Source organism: Dromaius novaehollandiae, chromosome 4, assembly GCF_036370855.1.
Source record: "Dromaius novaehollandiae isolate bDroNov1 chromosome 4, bDroNov1.hap1, whole genome shotgun sequence".
Classification (NCBI taxonomy): domain Eukaryota; kingdom Metazoa; phylum Chordata; class Aves; order Casuariiformes; family Dromaiidae; genus Dromaius; species Dromaius novaehollandiae.
In genome coordinates, this window is record NC_088101.1 from 83,874,556 (window position 1) to 83,894,697 (window position 20,142).

Genomic DNA, 20,142 nt, shown 5'->3' on the forward strand with positions numbered 1-20,142 from the left:
AATTGTTTACAGGACAAAGAAACTAGAAAGCTCTAAGCATGATCCAAAGTTCAAGAAAATATTCAAATATAATCGATGTCAAAGGTCCACCAATGCAGCTCATAGCACCATTTGCTTTCATTACTTATAATAAATCCACATTATCCCTGCAACCAATGCACTAGTATTGCATTGCAACAAATTGCACAATAAATGCCATATGCAATAAATAAAAGCAATATTGCCGTGATAAATGAATGCAATACGCAATGAATTAATGCAATATTGATGCAATAAATTGCACAAGCTGTTTCATCATGCATAAACATCACAATGACAGGGCTCTGTGTCGATATACATAAATCAGTTAGAAAGGTGAAATTGTTGCTTCGCTGAGGGCCATAAAACTTCTGCACAGGCTTCACTGGGTCAGGACTCTCTCTCCCTGCTTCAGCTTCACCAGCATCCTGAAGTTTGCTCTACCATCTTTTGCCATTCACCTTAATTATTACCATAATTCAGCCATTCCCGATACTCCCTACCTGTAGATGGCTCAGTTGAAGACAAATTGCAGGGTTTTTTTTTTTCCTGGCAGTGTTTATTCTGCCTGCTGGCTTTTGCAAATATAAGGAAGGCTCCCTTCCTCCCCTCCAAAAAAGATTTATACAGTCTCATCAAATGTGTTCCATGCTGACCATATGAATAAAGCATCCTATTGGTATTTATTTATGTAGCTACGAGACCAGAAGGAAACCAGAGCACAGATAATTAAAATTAAAGAAGTTCCTGGGCTAGTCATGTGAAAATCTGACAGTGGAAATTTTAATATGGACTTAAAAGATGTCAAACTATCACACGTTACAAAACAACAAAAAATATACAATGCATCGAGTAAGATAGTTTATTAATTACCTAATTCTCATGCTCTCTTCATGTATTATTTACTGTCTATGGAAGAAAGAGAAAGCAGATTTGTACACCAGCAAACTGGAAAAACTGGGTGCTCAACATTTTTTCAAGCTTTAAGTGCTTTGTTTTGCATTAACCTTTAAAAAATTCTAAACAAAAAAAAAAGTAATGTATTGAATCACTGAGGGGAGGAGAAAATATTAGATAAACAACAGCTATTAATTCAGATTTTGACAAGTACCATGGTGAAATCAGCCTTGTCCCCCAAAACTCTATACCGAAATCTTTTATAACATACATTAGTTGGCTTGTATGCAAGATTTGTAAAATAGTCCCTACCGAGGGCATTTTGTTTTATTTTCATACTTTCAGTAGGATTACCTGGACCTTGAGTTACACTGGTCTAAGCGTTTGCTGTTCTGCACGTACAGACATCCATGGATACTCACGTCCTGTGATAACGTTAGGAAGAAGCAGATCCCTGCTGTACTAAAATTTAAACTGTGCCACCTTGGATCATCAATAGCTCTCTCAAATACAATATATTCTAACAAAAGGCTGCACTGTAATTATTTTATAAATAGCATATCTATATTACAGTGTTTAACAAATGTACATTTCCTTCAAAAAAATTCCTTCTGTTTTTTGGTGACACTTTTGCTCTGTTGTGGTCTTCTCTCTCACCTTGTTTCTTAAAAATGCCTTAACATTTAACATTAAAAGCACCCTTTAAATATCTTCTTGGTATTGTCCTAACAATTTTTAAAAGTTGGGATAGGAATTCACCTCTTGCAAGGCTGAGATTGAAACATTTTAATGGACAAGTTGCAAACTTTCCAACTTTTCTCTGACCCACATGTGTTAAATACTCCCTTATTGTACATAGCTTTAAAAGAGAAAATTGTTCAAGAGAAAGAATTTTAATCTGTTTAGGCCAGTTCTAAGGAAATAACATAGACCAAAATTAGCAAATTAGTGAGCTAATGCCTTTGCTTCCCTTTAAGGAAAAGGGTCAAGTAATAAATATGTACTGCACCGTAACCAGAAGATGCACCAAAATAAAAGGATATGCTATCTGTGTGCAGGGAATAATTAATTTCCTGATAACGTTTCATACCATGCTTGTGCTTTGTTAGGGCTGCCAACATTTAATGCAGCATGTTATAATGAATATACTGCCAGCCTCAGACTGAGCAAAGCCCGTGTCAGGGCCTCGCCAATCTGCCGCCCAGGCTGACGAACCCTTTGGAGCATTTTACAGCCTTTTCGTCGGGGTAGTTCCAACGTCACGTCTGAAGGGCCCTGGAAAGTCACAGATGACAGGAGGCCAAATTAAATATCAATAGCGCTTGACTGGCGCTGAAGCTAAGACATTTGAGCAGTTAGATTCAGGTTTCAGACCGCTGGATTCATCCCAGGAGGAGAGAGACCAGCAAGGTCTGCTAGAGCAAGAGGAGCGATGGGAGAGAGAGGAGGAGTTCTGCGGCGTCCAGCCGCAAGGACCTAAATTCTCAAAATTTCCATGCGTTACTCTATTCTGCAACACCCCAAGAAAGCTACCCAAAAGAGCTGAATTTGCTACACACTCCTCCCAAAAACTAAATTTCCGCAGTGCAAGAAAGCGTGCTTTCTTGAAGACCAAACCCCAGGCATGTGAAAAGTTGACCAAACTTCCACCCAAGCACAAGTTCTCTCTTAAGTGACAAAACATCTCCTGTATCTTAGCTATATTTGGCAAATACCTCCTCTTTCTCTCTATTTAGAGCAACTGTGATCATAACATTCCTCCCTTATGGTTTTAAACATCAAGTTTTGTTTCCCAGTTTTGTATGCAGGGTTTAGTAGATACTGTCACTAAATACAAGCAATTCACAGGAATTATCAGATTTTTAAAAATAAATACCATTAAATAAGCATTTTATATTTTATGCTCCAAAACATGATTTGCTGTGCTTCCATGTTTACTTGGTTTGATATTATTTACTGCAATGCAAAATAGATGCAAAATCCATGCAAACCAAGTGACTATGGTATCCAGCATATAAGAAAATATATCACTTTGACACTAGTAAATGACAAAAATCTCAGAATCCTGCAATACTTGTCTCCTACACAAGCTATATCAACTATGAAATCTGCTAACACGTTAAACCTAATGCAAAGAATCTAAAGAGTTCAGATAGCCTAGAAAAAGTGTATGCAGTGTTTTGAAGAAGGAAAAAGGATAAGCCAGAGAGGATCTGTGAATATCTAGCAAAATGGGTAGTGAATCACTTGCCAACTTTATGCTTGGAGTTATTCTTTCCATCTACAATGTCATAACTACTAGGGGGAAGAGAAGAGAAGAGAAGAGAAGAGAAGAGAAGAGAAGAGAAGAGAAGAGAAGAGAAGAGAAGAGAAGAGAAGAGAAGAGAAGAGAAGAGAAGAGAAGAGAAGAGAAGAGAAGAGAAGAGAAGAGAAGAGAAGAGAAGAGAAGAGAAGAGAAGAGAAGAGAAGAGAGAAAAAGGGACTTATGCTTAATTTGCTTTTGCAAGAACATTCCAATATTTTATTATTTATTTCTTTTTTCTATGGCTAGCAGTGGGAAATTCTTATCTATATGCAACAGTATCCATATTACATTTAGTGTTAGCCATATCCATGGTTAAATTGTGAACTGAATTGTGTCAGTGAACTCGAAAGGCTTTTTCTTACTAATTTCAGTAAGGCCAAGATTTCACCTAGAAGCTCAACTCAAAGTCATGCAGGTTAAGGTGATAAGGAACATACGAGGCATTTGGGAGAGATACGTAATCAAAATATTCACAACTGAAAATAAATAAGGGGCTATACGCAAGAGACTGGTAGTTTATCAGATGTTAGCTAATTTATGGTAGGAATCAGATATCCTATTGGGAAAGGATTATGAGAATAAAATTCTCCTTAAATTTATTCAATCTTTAAAGGACTTGTCAGGGGCAGTTTTACATAGGAAAATAAGATGTAGCCTTCTCACCAGTGCCTTTAAAAATGGTATAATAAATATATAGCATATATGCCCACTCTCTAAAATAGTAGTAAAAACATACTGAATCTATCCATCGATAGATTCTTTAGAATGGTCATGAAGTTCAGCTACATATTTCAAAGACACAACTTTTTAAATTAAATTATTAATATCCAAATATATTTATCTTGTTATTTTCCTGCAGTAAACACAAATTGCCAGCATGGTATAACAGCTGCGGGAGCACAGAAAAGTGAGGAAAGGGTCATTTGTGCTAAGAATTTGCTTAGTTTGAGAAAGCGTTTCCAATATGGGAACTATTAGATACAAAAGTGGAAGACGTGTACGATTTATCTGGGATTTGGTCAGATGCTTTGTAGAAAGGCAGCAGAGAAGTGAAGCAGAGTGCCAAGCTTCTGCAGGACCAGCCTGAAGAGGGGAGCTTAAATTAAGGAACAAATGCAGAAGGAGGGAAGAAAAAGATTTCCCCCCCACCCCTGAAGTTTTGCACTAAGCAATAAAATTGAGCCAAAAGATGCTTGAAAGACCATCAGCATATCCATAGTGGTAGACTAGAGAAAGAAAAAAAAAAATGGAGAAAATTTCCCTGCCTATCTGAGCTGGGAGAAGATTCAAATTCATGCACAACTGCAGTGGTTGCCCCTGTAACTGAGTCAGAAGTTACATTAGAGGAGCCAGGTACAAAAGGCACATCACTATTAGGGGACCCAACCGAACATTTTAAGCAACAGTCAGTTGATAATCTATGGATATTAAAATACCATACGTGACTCCATCCTGAAAGTTGGTAGCCCTGCTGTCTGTGCTCAGCAATGAGCATCGACTCTTCCCATACCCCTCACCTGCACTCATTCATTTTCCACAGCTCCACCACAGACATGGACCTCTCGGGTAACACCTTAATCCATGACAAACGAGACAGAACATGCAAACATAGGGACAGACAAGGAAAAGTTTTACATAATTCTGAAGGCACCATTGCTTTTGCTCACTGAATAAAACCCAAGCCATTACAGCAAGGCAGAATACTCCCAAGGGTATTGAGGGTCCCTAGTCCCCTCTGGTGCGCTGAGAGTCTGCACGAGCAAAAGCAGGAGCCTCATCAAGCTTCTGCGACGAGCGCCGTACCATCATCCCGCACAGCAGAAGAGGACCGAAAAGAGAGCAAATGGCTCAGCGAGCCCTTTTATCATTCCTGTTTTTCTCCTCCTCTGCCAAATCACTGATTAGCTTCTTTCAGACAATAACAGGTGATTTTGTCGCCAAGGTGACCTTGTTTCTGAGAAACCAGCCCTCTTCCGTGGTGACGGCACTTCCATTCAGAAGCACAGAAGAAAAAAATCCTTCAATGCTAGTATTTATTTTAATCTGTATGCTGATCTATACTTTGTGAAAGAGAAGTTAGTTACACATTAAAAAAATGAAGGTAGCCGCTCATTAACGATACACTGAATCATGATGCCCCACTAGATTCATAATAGACGGGCAGATTTCCCAAACTGTCGTAGAATAAACTCAAAGCTGTGAGCCACAAATCAGTCACATATTATACTCTCCATCACCTTCTGGGACTGCTGAATGCCACTTAACCTCCTGTCTCCAACCATGCTCCATCTCCAATACCGTCCAGGCCAAGAAACAAGGGAAGGATCCCTCCGTCTTCCCCACATTTCGATTTACACGCCGGTGAGCAGGATCCTGACTCCTTGAAACACTCACTGGAAGTGCTTGCTATACAAGATTTGCTAATAGTTATTGTTTTAAAGTGGAGCAAAAAACGTAGTAAGAGATGCATTGAGATGTTGAGATGCATACAAAAAATCTTGTTTTTTTCACAAAGCGCAGGAAGAAAGGAGTAAAACGGAGGATTTCTGATTTCTTTTACCACTCTGAATACAGATTAAAAAGCTTCTTCCACAGGCTAGACCATAATTTTATTTTCCTTATTCTGAGCCTTTAAAAGTCTTTAAAAACATCTTTTTTTCTTTTTTTAATAAAACTTAAGAAGAAAACAAAAGAGCTGAGTATAGAAACTCTAAACACGCATACTCCTCATACTGGAAACCCATCGCCGCCATCCCCTCAACACACACACAAACTTTCAATTAAATTAAATCAGTCTCAGTATAAAGGAGAAAGCTATTTCCAACCCAGAAAAACCAGCCAGGCTCCTGGTCAGCACCTAAACTATAAGGAGGGAGACATGGATCCAGATCTTCTCCAAGTGGAGGATATAACTAACCCTTACCTTCCCTCATCCAATGCAGCAAAAACAGACACAACTGTACTATTCCTATCATACCTCTCTAAAAGTATTTTAGAAAGGGTTAAATTTTCTTGTCTTTGCACAGAACATGTAGAGCTCTTATCATTGCCTAGACTTGATCAACATCTAAAGAATGTTTCATAATTTTTTTGTTCCTAAATTAACCTCCACAGTCTTAATATTTAAAGGCTTAATTACTTAAAATTATCTATGTCCTTTACTAATGGAATACTTAGTGCTAGTAAAGAAGCTGAGTGTGTAAATACTAACACCATGATTTAAAATGACCTTTTTGTGGCTTTTCCACAGAAATTAAAACTGTTGACAGTCTAACCACATACTGATTTCACAGGAAACTATCATTAATTTGCTTCAGTAAAACTTTTAAAATAATCCAACTTGGACTGCTTTCTTAATCAAAATTACACTTTTCACCAAGGCCATATAAGTCCATTTCTATTCACTCCTTTAGAAAGCACCTTGGGAAAGATGAATAGGAAGCTATCAGGTAGATCTCTTTAAAAGCCAGTCAATTTTACACTGGAATTCAGTATTGTCTTCCACTGTCTAAATACCTGTTAGTCTTAAGGTTTATCCTGTATGATCTTAGGATCATACTAATACTGGCTGGAAGAGACTTTAGAGTCACCTAGACCAACCTCCTGCTCAAAGCAGGATCAGCTATGAGATTAGACCAGGTTACCGGGTCATTTTCCAGGCTGGTCTTGAAAAGCTCCAAGGATGGAGTCCATACAACCTCCCCGGGCAACCCCTTCCAACACTTGGCTGCGCTCATGGTGGAAAAGTCTGAATCTCCTGTTAAGTGTCTGAATCTCCTGTTAAGTGCCAACTCCTTTCACTTCACAAACCAAGGAAGTAGATACGCATGGACACAGACACAGAGAAGACAGGTATTTTCTGTGAGTTCCCTGCAAAGAGCAGATGCACAAACTGACTGCTCACTAGAAATTACAGACGGTAGCGAGTGACTCCATAAGGCAACCAGCAACTGGAAGTTCAACCCTACTCATAGATGTAGACTTCTCTGAGGACTGTCCTGCTTCCCCTTCTCCAATTTCAATTGTTAAGCCCAAGACATCTTTAGGTATAAAAGTTCCATTTACCATGCAAAAAAAATATATAATATTTATGGATTGGTAAACTCATGTGCTTGTCCCTTAGCCACCCTGGTACAATAACAGGAATGATATATGCTGATTTTCTTTTCCACAGCAATGTCCTCTTAACATAGAGCAAAAATGAAAAAAAAATCATGAAAATGTTTTCAAGTTTTAAAAAGCAAAGCAAGCAATCCATTTTTCCCAACAGCCACAGCCCACTTCTGCTCCTTTATTTATTTAACAAAACAATGATACCAGAATAGGAAGAAATATTACATCTAGAACCTGGAGAAAAAGACAAAATATTGGTAGGTCCCTTAAAATCATAGAATTTAAGATAGGAAGAAAATAAAAATTCAGACCTTTTGCAAAGCAAACCCAGATCAGTTTCTAACTTATCTCAACTACACTTTTCACCATCCCCCTCAGAGAAACGTGATCGCAGGTGCCAGGCACTCTTTAATGTCATAAAGTGACAGGCGAAGGTTGCATTTCATATCCTAATGTCATCCTGCTTCTGCTCCTTTTCAGCTGGGGTCTTCACACATTGTGTTCCAGGTAGATCTTGTCAGTTATATGTCATGAAATTTTGAAAGGAGACCGAGAAATGAAAATGACTCTACCAAGAGTAATACAGACATCAAGATCTAGATGAAAATGGTAAGAATTGCTCTGAATTCTTAATAACTCTTTCAAAAGGTCACTTAGCACCTCAGAGTTTCAGTGGTTCTTCTGCAACAGAGACTTCAATGAACTAAAAAATACAAATGTTAGTGTTTTCTCTCCCTCCACAATCACTACTTTTTAGCTAAAATACTCTCTTTTGCATTACGCTCTATACATGGCACAAAGTGCATGCAGCATATAGGTACCATCATTTCTCTTTCAATAACATATTACTTCATAAAAAATCTACTCTCTTGCCTCTCTCTCAATGGAGGGTGGCAGTTAGCAGCAAGCTACACAGAAATGCTGAGAACAGAGACTGAAGAATCTGGCACTAACCACCCCTAAATTTGAAAGAAAGATACTTTAACCCATTCTGTATGAGAGTATGATGACCCCGCAAAGGATGCAAGCTTCCCCTTTCTATGGATTCACAAAATCAAAATTACAGTAACACTTAGCAGAATGCCATGAATCAGATGAGCCATAAAAATTACTTTTGTGAATGCTTTTGGTATCCAGCAAAGCAATGTAAGCAAAATTTGCATCGCGACTGATGATTTGGATAGACAGAATCAAATAATAGACTTCCTTCGCCTGGTGTTCAGAGAACAGGTCAGTAAAGAAGCCATGGGGTTCCTCTGCCCATGGTGGCTACATGGAAGATTAGGCTGTTAGCCATGGGCAGAAATTGTATATGAAGGGGTCCAAGTGATGAGAGTCTGTAATTTCTATTTTCTTAGAGAAAACACACAAACAAAACAAACATCAAGGATCCTGTTGCCATTGCTGGGAGATTTCTTTCAGACTGGTGATGTTGGGGCATTGTATGAGCTCATCCACACTGGTGACCATTTCGGTTACTGACCATAGAGCTTGCGCTAAAGCCTGTGCAAGTACTAAAATACAGGTACGTAAGCTTAACATTTTCAGAGGCTTCATCAAGTACCTCTGTCTCTGCCCAATCCTTGTCTGTCCAGGCTCTGAATCAGATCCTGATATATATATATCAGAATATGTGGTAATGTCAAGCTGCTACCTTGAGTTTGAGCTTTAAAAAAGTCACTGTTTGTTTTAAAATACCTCTTGTATTTGTATTTCCCACTATTATGACAGTTACAGTGGGAAATAGCACTTCCTGACGAGAGCACAAGCTCGCTAGTTTACAGGAGGGTTCTAAACTAAATGCAGATTTTTGAGTCTTAAAAAATAACATCTTCAAGGTAATGAACAAACCGGGTTCCTCTTTACAACCCTTACTGCTAGCCGACTCCATAACCGATGGAAACCCTTCACATTATGTGCAATAATTTTCCTGTGCCACGTTTCTGACCCTCACTAATGCTAGTTATCTTTTCTGTCCATTTAACATCTATTTGTTATTCTTCTTTATGTTTCCCCGTCTTTTTAGCATCATCCTTTTTCAAGTTCTCTTTCTGCCCTTCTCATTGCTGGGCCTCTCATGCAAGTGAAAATGTGCATGGGGATCTGAAGATCCTCCTACCTGTTCATATAGGAATAGACATCCCCAAATACTAAAACATAAAATGGTAAAAGTCAAAAAGTTTCATTCACTGAAATTAACAGAATGATTTTCCTAATCCGAAGGAATTCTTGAAGTTGCTTAAACGTTTAGTACTCCAAGGTCTTGAACAGAGCTGAGTGAAAACTCCAAATTTCCTATAATAGCATAAGCATCAAAGGAGGGACAGGTATATCCTTTCCATGCCAAAGCTTGTCACCACGAATGTGAAGATAGAAACTTTACTAAGTATTTACAAAAATACAAATTTCAGAATTGTGTGGTCTTAAATTAATGGAGGTGAATATGCGTGTACATGAGCATGCATTTGTTTATGGAACATTTTGTTGAGATCTGAATAGAAATTAGGTTATCTGATTGATAGCTGATACACAAGAAGTACTGCTACCATAAATATCTACTTTTTTTTTATAGCTTGTTGTAATTGAACCTTATAAAACTGGAAAACTGTTTTAGATTCTATTCCTGGTGGATGTCACATCTTTATTACTGAAGATAGATTTAATTTCATTTCCATCAGCTGGTGTTGCACTTCAGTTATTATAGTTCCAATGGGTGTAATGAAATGTCACTGCGCAGCAATACCAGAGTCAGAAAAAACATTATAAAATCAATATGATGCTTAGGGTATTCCTGGCATTCTTAATACTTATGGTTTATTTTATAAAAATAGTGAGTGGTAACTGTATTAAAGGTTTCCTCTCCTTATAACCTCTAGTTTTCAATTTCCTGTATTATTGACAAACTTAAACTGTTCAACAGAAATTCTCCATATTCGGTTCTGCCCAGGGTTCATTTGCCTCAGAAAATCTGATAGCTACCGTCTTTTTAATGTAGACAAGACAAAAGATGCAGAAAATAGCAGGTTTACCTCAATTTAATCCCTATATTATACATTGCCAAAAGCTGCCCTCCCTTTCTTTCCATCATTTGGATTCAATAGTGACAACTAGCGAGGGATTGAACCAATGCTTGAGGGGTCACAAAAGCGATTTGGCCTCTGCAAGAAGGGCTGAAGAGCTCCAGCGGAAACCAGAACCGAGCTGGCTCCCTCTGCCTTGTCCCTGCCACTGGCTGGAAGTCTGGACCAGCTCAGCTCTGCTGGTGGCCACATCCTGTAGGCTGGAACACATCCGAGGCTTGCGAGAGATGCACGGCTCAAGAATCGCAGTTTGGTCACCCAAAACAACCCCAAAAAGTTAGAACTGACTGCAGACTGAAGTAAACCAAGCAAATACGAACGGTGATTGTGTGTGCGTGTGTGCAGGCGGGAAACAACCGCAAAGCTGTGCCACCGCGCGCTGCTGGACCACAAGCACCACCCAAGCAGGCAACTCAGACAAGTCATGCAGCTGATCTAAAAGAGAAGTAGCAGGTTATTAGTCTGAATTGAGTTAGAGTTTAACTCAAATTCTCAACTCCAACAATGTTATGTCTGCTATATTTTAAAGATGTTACCATGGTAAAAAGACTGGAGTGTCTCATCAGGAAATTGGAAAAAATAGAGGCCATATTTTGACACAATAGAGAAGAAAACAAGAGAAACCTTTTTCTAATTACTGTGTTTTCTTTCTCCTCCTTAACTACACCTTGTAATGAACACACAAGTATAATCAAAGTATTAAATATGCATTTATCCACTTCTCCCGTGATAAAAATTAACAAAGGAAGCGACGTAGTGAGAAACGATTTTCAGAAGCGCAGTACCAAGGGTCACTTAAATCTGCCTTGGCATGTTCTGAACAGACCCTCCTCTTCACCTAAGCGCAGTCGGTGAGATTATAATGCTGCACTTCACGTAGCCGCCATGGTCTCCCTTCGAAGAGACCATGCAGATCACTACCCCAGCACCTGGCTGGGCCTCAGCGAAATGTTAATGTATTCTCCAAAAACCAGATTACCTTCCAGAGCTAAATTATTCAATGTCATTATCTGTATCAGCCATCTGCAAGCCTAATGCCCTTGTGTTCTACAATTGTGAGCGCCTGCTATATTATTTTTGTTTCACATTCCTGTAAAAATCTGTTAAACTCAATATGCTACAGCAAATTCACAAAATCAAGTGCAATCTGCTGGCCTATAAAACACGGGTTACTGAAAATCAAAGGGTTTAATATGGTAACAATTCCAAAAGTCAGTAACAATCTTTGTGGGCTGAAGGTCAACGCACATGTAACTTGTTAGATAACCCATGTTGTAAAATAAGGTATGTATTTGCTATACAGTTTGGCCTTGAGCCCATTCATGTATTTCATATCTAATAAAAATCTGAACAGTTGGTCTGATTGGATTTTAAGTGATGCAAATTTGAAAAATCAAATAGGCAGGCTCCCTTTAGACTTGGTTTATTTAAACTATAATTGTAAAGAACTGCAAATTACATTTACAGTGCTACTGAATTCACAAGAGATTCAGCATGATTTTTACAAAAGAAGTAGTATTTATCATTTTAAATGTTATTAACAAATAAAAATGTACACAACATAGGATGCTCTCTCATTTTGTTATTAGTTTTGCTTACGTGGCAGTAAAAGTGTAACCACTCTTCACTGAATGGAATGCTCTATAGTTTTCATAGCCATTTAATTACATGGCTTGACAAAAAAACAGCTATATTATTGTTATTCTATTAGCCTGGCAACAAAAAGCGAAGAGAAAAATACCAATTACACTTCCCAGAGTGCAAACCAAGGTAAGATTTGGAGACCAGATTCACTTTAGAAGTTTCATCTTCAAAAATAAATAGATCTTAAAAGTAATGACCAACTTGAAAGTAATTTTCTACCTAACGCTTAACATTGCGTGAGAGATTTCGTTTGGCTTTGGTTAAAGAGAGGCATAAGCTAAAAATATGATACACATGCACACAAATATCCTAAAACATTGTGAAATGTGAACTCAAAGAAATATAAACTCTGATCAGGATAAGACTGAAAAACACCTTTTCTTTTTCGCTGTGATTAGTATGGCCTGAAAATGACCTACGCACTCCCAGCTCTTGGAGAAAGGAGATTTATGACAACCGGCAAATCACAACAGCCTTTAGATCTTCCTGCACTTTCACACCTAAACTTCATTCCTTTCTCTGATGTTTTGACACTGCTTTCCTCCTCTTTTCAGAAGAAAGTTATTTTGTGCATTTTTGGCCAGGTTTTCTTTAAACGTGGCTTCTTTAGGAAGCACGTAACAAGACCCCAGCGTTTCAGTTCTCCCACTCTGCATCTCCGCAGCTAATTTTGGCAGACAGGCCCCCATATGAGGAAACCACACGGCTGTGGAAGTACTGGAGATATTGAGAGACAGGTATAGCAGCAGCACAGAAGCAGGTGGAAATTAAGTGTGCAAATCTCAACATGTTAGACTTAATCCATTTAAAGACACAATGCAGCATCTTCAGTTTTGTTTCAGTAGTCAAAATGTAAAAAACTGCAGATAAAGTTGATGATGTCTACAAAATCTGGCTTAATAATGTGTTAAAATGTCTACAAAGAGAACTATCAATTTGTAGTAGGTTTTACATCTCTCCTCTGTCTGTTGGCTCTCAACTCCTCCCCTTCCTAACACATCTTGGATTATATATCTTCAAAACTGGAGGAAAAATAAGGAAAAATAGAAAGGGTTGAAATGACATACCATAGCTATTCTAGAGACCGGTGTAAATCTCTAAAAAATCTTAATGCTCAACAGACTGTTTAAGCAAGGACCCTAAATTATTCATTTTTAAAGGAAAAAATACCACCTTTGGTTTAAAGACTCCCTGAACCATGAATTGCTGGAGGCTGAGATAATAAACTTTGCAAGGAACCACAGCCACGATGTGTGTGTCATGTTCTTATGCTCCTCTTGAGTCATTCCTCCGTGACCACCATCAGAGAGGTAAGATATTGGCTAGATAACCCGTTCTGACCCATTTTATCTTGTTTTTCCTCCAAACATAGCCACCTTCTTTTAAAGATAAAAGCAACTTTTGGTGCTAACAACTTATATACCATTATCTAATATCTCCCTAACAAACTGCCATAAGACATGAAGAAAGCATCGTATGAAGTCATTCGCCGCAACAGAAGCTAGCAATTTGCTACAACAAAATGTCATTCAAACGTGGCGTTGCCAAAAGGACCACCATGCTCACTTGTACACTACGCTGGAAACGTTTCGAAACCAGCTCTACAAGATCCTTGCTGATTTTGCCCTTCGCAAGCTACCCTGCTTTTAAGTGCTCATCATTTTAGGTCTCTTTACGTAGATTTTTCTGTCATATTTCCAACCTCTCCTTGTGTGGACCTTGATTTGACACACCTGTCATTCAGGACCGCTTTCGCCTTGCTGTTAGTCAATGGTGAGAGAAAACCATCTGCAGAAAGTGATTCAGGTCTCTTAAAATACAGTCCTCTTGGAAGGAACCAGTATCTTTCAGCTGCCCAGAGGGAATCCACAATCTCCAGGTTCCTCACTTGCACACTGGAGGAAGTGATGTGAATCCAGCCCAAAATGAGCCATAAAGACATGCAAAAATTCTAGAAGAAAACAGACCCTGAGAAAGAAATATTAATGTTCCTCTAAATCACCTGCACGGAATCAATCCTCATTCACATTTTACATTTAAGCACTTTCACATGCACTTAGATATGAGGCACTAAGAATGGGTTTGATCAATTATATGTTGAAACTAAATCCAATATAAAGACAGTCCAAATAAATTTCTCTCCAAAACAGTTTCCAGGGTGGATAGTATCTAACAAACTGATCACGGCAAATTAGCAAATATATTAGAAATTGATATAAATCTCTAAGTACAGACCATTTATCTTTTAAGGCAAAATACTTTGTTTTGCACAGTTCTAGAAGGAGCTGTAGCTCAGCAGTGCCACTAGCTCCTTTTAGTAAAAAAGAAAAAAAAAGCAATTTCCCTAAAAACCTAAATCACACTAATGCAGTCAGACTACTGTGGGGTTAGCCATCTGGCTTAGCGGCTTATTAGCAAAGAAATGACCCCTACACATAAAACACAGTTGGGTCATTCCAAGCTAATGAGCCTTCAAGTTTTATTGTTTGGAACGCCTACAAATAGTCGGAATTGGATTTTCCTTATAAGTCTAGTCATATGTACAAGCAATCAAGCATACCTTTTATTTGTTTGTTCACTTAGTTATTTATCTAAAATTTCTGTTCATCTAAGGCCTGTGCAGATTTCTTTAAGCAAAGCAGATCCTTGTTAGTGTATGACCAAAAACTGTGGAAATTCAGCTCTATGGTCTTCATCCTCTACGCAGAAACCAAGAGGACGGCACCAGGGTTCGCGTGCACCTACCCGTTCCGAAGAATGAGGCAAAATTTTGTAATGAATGAATGTATTTCTGAGTGACATAAAAAAAAAGTTCCTCTCACCACTCTGTCTTTCTCACTTTCTTTTCTCCTTTCTTCTCTATTTATCTAGAAATTCAAAGAATAATTGAGGCTTGCTCTTTTGGGATACTCACTGCAATTATAAGGTCTTATTCATGGCACGGAGCTCTGTTTTTATTTGTTTAAGAAACTATTCACATTAAGGTTTGCATTACCAGGCCTTAGTCGTTAAATATACTGCTCACTTTTAAGTGATAATAGATGTATTTAAGGACAAAACAATGGAACAACAAATGAGTTCCAGTTCTGGAATTTTGTACCTTTTTAAAATTTTAAGCATCCAAATGTGTCTATACAGAAGACAAAGCAAGTTACTAGGAAAAAGGTCATTTCTCCAATGAAAATTTAATTCTGCAGCTCAAAAACATTGCACGATAATTTGTAAGAGAAGAAACACAAAAGCAAATGATATTATCATTTCACAAGACACACAGTAACTAATTTCTGTTTTGCCTTTGAGAAACAAAAAAAAACCCACCCAGGCGCCTCAGTAAATTTTCTGGTTGAGTGGTCCCACCACTTTGGAAAAACTCAGTTTTGAGGTCTTTTGTTTGCTTGTTTTCTTTCCAAATGCTATAATGAAATATAAGTAATGCAATTTTGTCCAGTTCCGTGGTTTTCCAGTGCTCCCGATAATGTGATTATATTAGATACCACCGTTCGTCTTACCTATCAATGTCAATCTCTTTTTACTCGGCCATGACGTCTTTTATCAACAAAAGATTGTATGGTCTTTAATACAATAGCTTAAGAGAACCAAAGGTTTCGTTACGTTAATATGTCTCTGGTTAATTCTACCTTATCTACTTATTCAGCTTAGCCTTAAAACCCAATTAAAATCTAATTTATCTGATCCCAGGATTCAAATACTATTTGGCAATGAATTTGACAGCCTTATAGTAACTCCATTACTACACACCATGCCCCTAGGTATTCTAGACCACGTCAAAAAGGATTTAGTCACTGTCTACGTAAAGCTGCAGAATGATATTTGGGGGATCTCTGACTTCACATTGAAATATATAGATTTTATTACAAAGTAAAAAATCCAGTCATGCTCTTAAAGACGCGAGCCAATCCTCAGCATAAATTGGAAGAATTCTCTTAAAACAAAAGGAAATCAGAGCTTAAATCACATGTAGACTTAAATCTTTACCAAATGCCTGAGAAACATTACAACGTTGTAATATATGTTCATACATCCATCTGGGTTGTCAGTCTCCTAGGGTTTTTTTTTTAAATAATTTCTTAACAAATGAAAGAACTGGTCAAGGTACCAGTTAATTAATCTGGGAAATGTTTGAGAAGCATATAAACAACCTACATAACATATGTGGTCAGTTTTCCTACACTTAACTGAAGACTACTTTATAAAGCTAATGAGCATTAAACTTTATTGTAGGTAAATGAATTTCAGGAAATGTTTCATTTCATTCCATTGAAGCCAAATGTATGTTAAAGTATTTAAAAATAGTTGCTATAGCTATAAAAAGAAATGCTACGACATAGTTCCAGATGTTATCAAATGTTATGAAAACTGGAGTAATATTTAAGATCACAACAAAAATCCAAACCAAACTTGAAATTTTTTATTCTTCCAGCCCAGTCATCTTAAAACAAAAGAAACCAACCTTTCCCACCCCTCGCTCTTTCACTAAGGAAGTTCCAGGGAACTGATTATGGTGGAGATGTTTTTTTCTTTCCCTCATTTCTCAAATAAAAAAATAAAAATAAACCACATGTGCTCCCAGTGTCTGAATAATACGCAACCCTGGAAAACATGACTCTAAGTTAACTAAGTCATTGTGTCACAAAACATGATTTCTCCTTATAATTCTACTGTCTTTAGCAAGTCATAAAATAATTTAACAGGTCCGATATCAAATCCCACTGAACAAAAGGAATTATATAGGGCACTTCATTGCATCATGCATTTGACTGCTGCAGAAAGCAAGTTGTGAATTAGCTTATATTATATTGCATATGGTCTTGGGATCATCCTTCTACATCTGAAAAGATTTCAGGGAAGAGCGGGAAGAGAGGATCGTATGCCTCGCATGCCCAATTCCACGCTGAAATCAAAATATCAATGTGTTCCAAAAATGCAAGCAGAACTTAACATCTGATTTCTCTTTGATAGTTTATGCACATAACATTGATTTGATTTAAAAATACATATATATTTCCCCACACAACCTTTTGAATGTAGTGTTTTTTTCTGAGGATTCTGTGACTAATAAAAAACCTCTTCATTTTGTATAATATTAAATTTTCTCTGATTACGGCTCTACAACATCAGAATGCAGATCTTCAGGGACATACTTCTGGTATGCAAGTGTGCCCTCTTCTGGGCATCTAAAACCACTATTTCAGACGGTATTTCTCAAAATTATTCTGAATTCTTCCATCACTAAATTAAACAGCTTCTCATAGTCGTTTTTAAAATCCTTCACTGTGTAAATAAAAAATGAATAATACAAACCAGCACAGTATGCATAAAGCTGAGGTTTACACACACTGAGACTGCACAGAACTTTGTAGTTTTGACTGCTAATAGTAGCTTAAATACAGTAATCCCATTACAAGCATAAAAAGAGTTTTGACTCTATCCCTGACTATCAAAATGCTGTTCTCATGCATTAAAAAAATTCCTGAGGATGAGTTTCACCTCTCTTCCTCTCTCTTTCCTCCTACTCCAATTCCTACAGATTTTGTGTGAGGGGCAAGGAAGATTGATCCAAACTGCTTAAAGTCGCTTTAATGTACATCATGATTTTAATACAGTTATTCATATATGCCATTGCTCAAAAGGAGTGATATAGCCACGCTTGCTGGGCTGGGACACGTATTCGCTTAACAATAAACTGGTGTTATAGACCTGTGTGCTGCTCCCTCTCATGCTCACCTGCAGAATAACAGTACTTGCGAGAGACAAACGTGCGTGCTGAATTTACAACTCCTGCTTCCTTTGCTGCCTTCAGGTTTTCCCACCTGACTACCTGGATTTGGACATATTTTGCAATTAAGGCTTTTAAAAAAAATCATTAAGCAAACAGATGTTACGGAGCCTCCAGGAGATGTAAATTTTTGCTGGGGGTTTCTGAAAGCTCACCAATTTCAGCATTTTGATGCATTTCCAATTACACTGAAATTATTCTGAATGCTTTGCTTTGCATCCAAAAACCATCCAATATACAACAATGTAAATACAGACTGTAAAAGCATTGAAATTCCTTCCCCCAAGACAGATGTACTTTGAGATATAAATCATATTGCTATTGATATATTCTTAAATGCTTGAAAATTTCTTGTACACTGATACTGACCTACAGACAAAGAAAAACAGCAAATTAGTGACCTATAAATGCTAACTTCAATCCAAGGAAAACTTATGAAAGTTATGAATCATACCATGCGGTCAAGATTGACACAGGACATTTTTACAGGTGAACAAGTAACTTTAAGCAACTCTACGTTCAGATAGTCTAAATCTGACAAACACTACCCATTACCACGATACTTTACATTAAATGTAAAGCATTGATGCAGAAGCCATTACCTCTGTGAGAACGTACCTCATGTTGTAACTCATTTTATTTTAACATGAAAATCACTGAAAAAAATGCAATGTTATATAATACTTTTTTCTCTCTTTTTTTCATTTTTTGGAATATACTGACTTTAAAATCAGCACATTCTCTGATAAGGTATCAGAAATACAGCTAGACATTATGTATACATGCACCCCTATGTGAGGTAAAGCAAAGAGGAATAATAAAAGCATTTGTCAAAAATGCAAGTTTTCAAGAAGCAAAGAACTGAAGGACTTGGGGTACATTTAATAAATCATTTTGTCCAAACTATGAAGGAAATTAATATTTCCTTTCTACAGCAAAACAGTTTGGATTGGTCTAAGAAAAACAAAACCACAACAAAAACCCCAGCATAAATAATCAAAGTCATGTTTCATCCAAATGAAATCGCAAAGAATCAATAGAGTTGAATAGCCAAAACCAAAACAATTTATTATTTGCCTAATTCTAGCAAAAATTCCCATACAATTCCTGCAGCGGATGGAGGAGATTTAGGTAAAGAGGAAGAAACTAAATTGAGAGAAATCCTATTCCTTCGACCTGACAGACCTTAAGTACACCCTCCAACAGCCAAACGCAGCAGTTAGACAAATACAACAATATTACTACATTTCCACGGAATTTTGTGATGTGAAAATGTGAAGACGCTTCAACTTGAATGAATTAAGTCTAACATGACAGGTGAATTCTCACCCTGGAGTCACAGAGGCCTAGGAAGACTAAACCTGGGACTAAATCCTACTGAAACTTGGCAGCCTCTTAATTTTAAACATGCGTGCAAGATCTCTGCTGAATGGGCAGCTGAGCAGCCAGAAAGGACGAAGGACAAAAAAAAAAAAATTGTAAAGACAATGGTTTCTGCTGTCACTTTAAATCTGGTTATTACTGCCATTCCTTAGCTCAAATGCTTCCCAAAATTTGGGTCATATGACAAATTACCTTCATAAAGAAAATTATACTTATTAGTATGTAAAATAGTCAAAATTTTCTGAAACTATACTGTCTTCAGTCTTTATTACAAACTATTTCAAAACAGCTGAAAATAAATACGTAAGGATTATCTTTAATACTTCTAGACAGGCCAGTGAGTCTATAAAATGTAAAATAGTGAGATACAGAATAATTTTTAATTTCAATTCACAAAATTTCAAGGAGTGAGGAGTTCAGCTGCTTTTGAGAGGTCGGAGTTGTCTTCTCCATCTGTAAGTTAATGACCAATAGAAAAAAAAAATAAATAAAATCTTGCTCCTGGAAAGGTGTTCCAGAGAAAAAACACAACAGCAAGAATGCCATAGAAAAAGCAAAGTATTCTGCCTGCTGAACCAACTCTGTGAGTGCAACTTAGACTCACAATCAGAAAAAAACAGAAATTATGGCTTTTGTCACTTAGTCTAATGTCTTCCTCAAAACTGGACTAGATGCACTTACATCACTCCTGACATTTGTCTCATCCACTTTTTAAAAACATCGAGTGACAGAGACTACACGATCTTTGTGAGCAAACCTTTCAAGTAATATTACCAGATTCAGACAAGGCATCCGCAGAGCCCCACACAGTGTTTTATTGTTTAAAGCTCAATTTTTATGGACAAAGCTGCTCCTGCTGAAAATTCCTGCTGGATCTTGGCTTTCCTTCTGGTTGGCTTCTCCAT

At 37.5% G+C, this 20,142-nt stretch overlaps 1 protein-coding gene across 5 annotated transcripts in view; it reads right to left on the reverse strand.

Moving 5' to 3' along the window:
- CTNNA2 (catenin alpha 2) overlaps positions 1-20,142 on the reverse strand; it is a 466,069-nt gene that overhangs the window by 301,669 nt on the left and 144,258 nt on the right. The gene's annotated exons all lie outside the window — the stretch shown is intronic.